The sequence below is a fragment of the Macrobrachium rosenbergii genome, chromosome 43 (assembly GCF_040412425.1).
Source record: "Macrobrachium rosenbergii isolate ZJJX-2024 chromosome 43, ASM4041242v1, whole genome shotgun sequence".
Classification (NCBI taxonomy): Eukaryota; Metazoa; Arthropoda; class Malacostraca; order Decapoda; family Palaemonidae; genus Macrobrachium; species Macrobrachium rosenbergii.
The window spans coordinates 51,590,436-51,597,628 of NC_089783.1; the positions used below are offsets into that span (position 1 = coordinate 51,590,436).

The window sequence follows — 7,193 nt, forward strand, 5'->3', positions numbered from 1 at the left end:
AATATATATGTATATATATGCATATATATATATTTATATATTTATACATATACATATACACATAGATGCCTGTATATATACATCCATGCATATTATATATATATATATATATATATATATATATATATATATATATATATATATATATATATATATATATATATATATATATATGGGACGAGAGAGAGAGAGTAAGATGTATGAACATTCGTCTTTTATATCTGAAAAATTATCAAGCCTCCAATTGATACTGAAGACCGTTGTCAACTTCGCTGGATAAAAACAGAATCAAGTAAAGGACATTATCCTCATTTTTCTGTACAGAAATATCTTTGACGCAACACGTCAAAGAACAGATTGACGTAGACTTTCGTTTCATCCTATTAATTCAGTCAATATGAGGCTTGAACAGTCATGCGAAGGATGATAAAGGGTTACTGAATAACAGAATACAATGAAATCTCCGTTTATTTTAAAATGAGTAACAATGGCAATGTATAATTGGTTATTCAATATGGAGAAGGCATTAATCATGAGATGAAATTACAAAATAGATTATTTACAGGTTAACAGTAACAAGTTTGTAACGTCTTAAAATCTAAAAGCGGCATATCAGAAAGGAAAAAATATACCCCAAATATAACAAAGCGATTAAATAAATAAATAAAGAAGAGGGAAGATGAGAAAAAAGGTTTAATACTTTTCTCAAGCGACTGGTTCCGCTGGTAAGTTTGCATCTTTCTTGTAATACAAGAAGAGTTTGTTATCATTATTATTTCCTTGCTTTTTTTTTTTTTTGCTGTTTTGACAGCTGCTGTTTCTGGGATATCCCGTTCAGTTATCCATTCTTGATGCTGTGTTTTACACAGCTTGCAATTTATTTCTTCCATTCAAGATTTTTGTTATTGCTTGCCTTAAGTTGCATTGTTTTTTTTTTAGCTTCGTTGTTATTCCCTTATTTTTTTTTTTTTTCGTTGTTGCTGTTTTGACAGCTGCTGTTTCTGGGATATCCCGTTCAGTTATCCATTCTTGATGCTGTGTTTTACACAGCTTGCAAGCTTCCATTCTTTTTTGTTATTGCTTCCATTCAAGATTTTTATTATTTTGCTTTCCTTCATTTGCACTGGATTTTTTTTTTTATAGCTTCGTGTGCATTAATAAGCCTTGTGTAGAGTGTGAATAAGCAAAGAAATCCATCACTTCGCGCTGAAATCATAACACGCAAAGATAACATAACATTTTCCATATTCCCTACAAAAGAAATAACGACAGGTACTCAAGTAACTCGTGGTCCTTAGGTTAAGAACAGTCCATAGCGTTCACCAAAAAAAAAAAAAAAAAAGGCGGTAACTAAATTCTTATTCGGTAGGCGTAGCGCGGACGCGGACTTTCACTGCTTAGTCGTGTGGAGTGGAATGTCGAGCTGCCTAGAATTGTGGAATCTGTCCTCAGGAAAGAGGAATCTGCAGATGATTGACATCGGCCAGGAACAGATGGACTTCGGTTCCTGGGTGATGGTTTCTTCTTCGCCGTCAGCTGCACAGAGAGAGAGAGAGAGAAATATTGTTATAATGTTATCAACTGCGGAGAGAGAGAGAGAGAAATATTGTTATAATGTTATCAACTGCGGAGAGAGAGAGAGAGAGAGAGAGAGAGAGAGAGAGAGAGAGAGAAATGTTGTCATAATATTATCAGCCGAGAGAGAGAGAGAGAGAGAGAGAGAGATTGTCGTAATATTATCAACTGCGGAAAGAGAGAGAGAGAGAGAGAGAGAGAGAGAGAGAGATGATTGTCACAATATTACCAACTGCGAGAAGAGAGAGAGAGAGAGAGAGAGAGAGAGAGAGAGAGAGAGAGAGAGAGAGAGAGAGAGACATTTGGCATAATATTATCAATCTGCGGAAAGAGAGAGAGAGAGAGAGAGAGAGAGAGAGAGAGAGAGAGAGAGAGAGAGAGAGAGAGAGAGATTTTCATAATATTATCAGCTGCGGAGAGAGAGAGAGAGAGAGAGAGAGAGAGAGAGAGAGAGAGAGAGAGAGAGAGAGAGAGAGAGAGATTTTCATAATATTATCAACTGCGGAAAGAGAGAGAGAGAGAGAGAGAGAGAGAGAGAGAGAGATTTTCATAATATTATCAACTGCGGAAAGAGAGAGAGAGAGAGAGAGAGAGAGAGAGAGAGAGAGAGAGAGAGAGAGAGAGAGAGAGAGAGAGATACTATCATGCTTTCGGACTCTGCGTATCATGAGATCTTTCACAGGTAAATAATGTATACCTCTTTACAGATTTTCATGGGCAGCTATTTGTACCTACATTTAATATATGAACAGGACGCTCTACTGCATGCACAAACATACACACACACACACATACAGAGAGAGAGAGAGAGAGAGAGAGAGAGAGAGAGAGAGCGAGCTTGAGCATAGGCCTACTCAGATTTATAAACACATAATAAAGAATGAAATAATTGCATACGTACTGCTCTCGGACTTGCATTTTTGTGCAGCACAAGTGTTTTCAGTCCTTTTTAACAAATTAAAAGGAAATGATAATATAAACTAACAGCTTGTAATAGCACCCGGCGGACCTATTACGAAATACAGAATAGCATAACGAAGAATACTCGATTTCTCCTCAGAAGTCATCGAGAGTTGTCGGGTTTCTCTTGAATAACGTAACTTGAGGGTGACACTTTCACCGCCACTTTGTAAGTTGCCTATTAGAATACTAATGAGAGAGAGAGAGAGAGAGAGAGAGAGAGAGAGAGAGAGAGAGAGAGAGAGAGAGAGAGAGAGAGAGAGAGAACTTTTAACAGTCTTTCTGATATTTCTCTGAAATGAAGTCATTCCTAAACCATTACCACGAGAGAGAGAGAGAGAGAGAGAGAGAGAGAGAGAGAGAGAGAGAGAGAACTTCCTTTAACAGTCTTTCTGATATTTCACTGAAATGCATTCAGTCCTAAACCATTACCACGTAGAGAGAGAGAGAGAGAGAGAGAGAGAGAGAGAGAGAGAGAGAGAGATAAGGGGAGGGGGAACTAGATTCTTGAAAATTTCACTGAAAGAGAGAGAGAGAGGGGGGCAACCATGAGAGAGAAACACTATTTCTACATTCTATAACACTGAAATTCAGTCATAAAGCTTTTTCAGAGATAAGAAAAAGAGAGAGAGAAGAGAGAGAGGTGAGACAGGTAGGTATGTGTCCGAACACGTACATCACAACAGAACAGATACCTGTCCTAAGAACAGGAGATAGAACAATAACACATCCTGAACACATATAGAATAATAACACATGAATAAGTAATACCGGAAAAAGTAGAGAGAGAGAGAGAGAGAGAGAGAGAGAGAGAGAGAGAGAGAGAGAGAGAGAGAGAGAGAAGGATGTTTTACCTCTAGCATACTGGGGTGACGGGAGAGCCTGGCCCACGACCACCAAAGTCAATAACACGAGCGCCAGCAATACGATGTATTTTCCCATTATCTTCGGTACCTGGAAAAGAAAGTTGCTGCCATGTAAACTCTAAATCGTTAACAACTGCGAAAGGGAGCTGCTCCAATAAAAAAAAAAAAAAAAACAGAAATGTAACGTACAAATAAATAATAAAAGAAACTTTGTGAAATTTTGTTAGAGGGGGAATATAAGTCTAACATATTGTCAGTTACGTATTTTATCCGGGTAATGTTTCTTTGAAGGCTCCCAGGGCAATTACGGTTTCAATTGCAGCTAATTTCACTTCATGTTGACAGACAAACCCATTGAAAGTGTGTTCAGGATCACTGTCAGCATTTCACATCGTTCTCTGTCGCTTAAATTGTATGTTTGTTTTTTGTTCTCTTGTTGCGGTGAAAGGTACAAACCGGTTTCTCTTGAGGCCCTACGTAGCTAATGGTCAGGCAAATTTACTAAGAGAGCCTAAGTCATCAGGGTCTAAGGATAGTGTGAATCAGTGTCTTTGCTTGCATGTATTTGTAGCCAATATACTTGCAAGAATGTTAACGTGAACTTAGACTGAGCTAATACTCTCCGTCTAGTTCTTTCCATATGTGGTTACGTAAGCATATCATTTGATTCGGCAACCGCGAACTTCTTTAGCAGACGACACTGAATGCGAAGAAGAAGGAGAAGAAAGATGACACCGGTAAACAACAGACTATGTCATATATAATGCATTACGAGTGAAAGCTCTCCTCTCTTTTTCTTTTCTCCTCAGAAGAAGAAGAAGAAGAAGAAGAAGAAGAACAGAACCTGCCGTGAAGGCTGGTTTGTTTATGTTTCATGATTTGGTGAACATCTGAAGGCAGGTAACTTTTTCCTGGTTTCCTGGTTTTTTTCCGAGTTTTTTTTTTTATTTCTTCAACATTTTCTCTTTATCTAGTTTGTGAACGTTTCTCGTCTTTCCATACTTGGTGTTAGAGTATCAGCAGTACTCTCTCTCTCTGGCTCTCTGTCTCTCTGTCTCTCTGTCTCTCTCTCTCTCTCTCTCTCTCTCATCTCACACTACTTTTTACAAATGGAATGATGTCATACGCATATATATATATATATATATATATATATATATATATATATATATATATATATATATATATATATATATATATATATATAGATAGATAGTGTGTGTGTGTAAATGTATGTACGTATGCACCCAGATATCTATAGAGCGTGGAAAAACAAGAAATTTAGACCATTGAAAACTAATGGAGCAAACGTACTGGTTAGCACTGAATAATTTACCTAGTTCTACTCATTCTTGCTCAAAAAAAAAAAAAAAAAAAAAAACACTCGGGCTTATTTCCTGTTCGAGCTTCCCGATGTGCGATGACTTGCTGGATTTTAAGAGTCACACTAATTCTTTAACGGAAAATATTAACCGTCCTTGAGTTTAATACATGTGAATTCACTACGAGCCCAAAATAAGTATTATTATTGTTATATTTAATACTACTGCCCATTTAATCAGTGTATTTAGTTTTACGTTACCCAACATTTTGTAAAGTTATATTTTTGTCTCCCATCTTATAGTACACGAGGATCTTAGGATACAACTAAAACCTATTAATTCTGAATTATCTTCAGAAACACTGACTAATGCATCATGGATAAATTCAGGTTAAATCATTAAATTCAGTTGAATCACTCTTATCAGTCCCACCCGGGAAACTTACGATGATCCAGATACCAGGAAGTACATGAAAATTAGAGGCTTTTTAACTGGTTGACCGGTTTAGACTAACCAGGCCTTATGCCGGCACTAGCCCTTGCCGAAAGGTGGCCCGTAAGCGTTTGTAAAAGCAGGTATATATATATATATATATATATATATATATATATATATATATATATATATATATATATATATAGACTTATATACATAAATTTATATACATGTATATATGTCTATATACAGTATATACAATACATATATGTATGTGTGTATGTATGTATGTACAAAACGTGCGGAAGTTCAGCGGTCAAGCTCAAGGCATTCACCACACATTCTATCCAGTTTTGAATTGGTAAACAAGATTATCAGATTTAAAGGAAAGGGCACGTGATTGGCAACCTCATGCCAGGAGGCTTGCTAAGAATTGGAAAGTTTTTCCCTCCTCCATAATGTTATATATTACGTCTATGTATTTATAAAGAAAAATCACCGGAACACTTGGAGATGTATTGCAGGGAAAACTGAAACACTAGGTGTACATCAAGACCACTTTTGGCTGTAGTCCTGTTGAACATGTCTTAGAAACCTCGAAACAAAACTGGTCAGGAAATATATACACTGGTCCGTAATTCCACGTGGTACATGTTGATATATATATATATATATATATATATATATATATATATATATATATATATGTATATATATATATACATATATATTAAACTAACATTTATCCATACTCACCCTGTCAACACAAATCTAACTAATTCAGACATGCATACACATAAAAGCAGAGCGAAAAAGTACTGCTGAAATACAGAAAACTATTTTATTTACAAGATGCGTGAGAAAATAAAAGAAATGTGTTTTAGCTAAATCACCGTTCCGTGCTTTCAAGGGGTAATGAAGGCTTATCTAACGAGCAAAGTGGAAGAAGACAGTCTCTAACCGGTATTCTACGAGTATTACATCTCGTGAGAAATGTGGACTATTTCGACTGGTTTATAAAATGAAAAAGTCGGCATTTAATTTGTTCCTTAGCCAAGTTCTGAAGGAACACAGAAGTATTGATATACGCAGACATACAAATACTCTTCCGTTCAGACACAAACATATATATATATACATATATATATATATATATATATATATATATATATATATATATATATATATATATATATATATATATATATATATATATATATACATACATATATATATATACATATGCGTGTGTTTACGGTGTAAGTATGCGTTTTCTTGTGTGGCTGTATGTACGTAACATATAATATTCATACGTTCATACTCATATATCATCAATGTCTACACAATAGCAGACCAACATCTTATCTCAAATAACCACCCCAATTGTTATCCCGTGGCAATGAAGACTAAAGCAAGCATTAACTGAAAGCAGAGCGGAAAGATAGACAAAATTTGAAGAGAAAAAGCCGGGTATATTTACTGTGATCGAAAAGCGTGCTGGGGCACTCTCTATCCGCCGGAGAAGACCCGAAGGGCAACGAGAAGAGTCAAAGTTAAATCCGTCCTTCCCTCGCGAGAGGCACCTCAACTCTTTAAATGTTAGTGAGAGTGATCCGACTGGCCCTCTCTCCTCCCTCGACGAGTGCTTATATACACGGACAGACGGGTAAATATAAAGCGAACCGGCAGCTGGTGGCTGATGGCTGATGGCTGTGGCGCAACCCAGTGGCTCCCGACCTAGCGGAATCTTCCTCCTCCTCCTCCTCCTCCTCCTCCTCCTCCTCCTCTCTTTGACGCCGTCCTAAGTAGCCGCCGCTAGGACGTTGACATGGCCTTTACCAGCGGCTAGGAGGCGGGAAGGAACCTTCTAGATTAGAAAGTCCTTTCGTCGTCTGCTCAGGCGAACGTTGCCTTACCGGGGTCTTTCCCGTTCTCTGAATCGGCTGAGGGATTGCGTCATCATGACGTCAGGCGAATTATGACGTCATCCGAGTAGACGATTTTCAGATTTTCTCCCAGTTAGCACCTGTCCGCC

General features: G+C 37.1%; 1 long non-coding RNA gene across 1 annotated transcript; it reads right to left on the bottom strand.

Moving 5' to 3' along the window:
- Positions 1–454: 454 nt before the first annotated feature.
- On the bottom strand, positions 455–6,884 carry LOC136828535 (uncharacterized). The gene is made up of 3 exons (XR_010850095.1): positions 6,639–6,884; positions 3,390–3,489; positions 455–1,536 (listed from the first exon to the last, which is right to left on the bottom strand). It is a non-coding gene; the product is annotated as an uncharacterized lncRNA (long non-coding RNA).
- Positions 6,885–7,193: the final 309 nt, after the last annotated feature.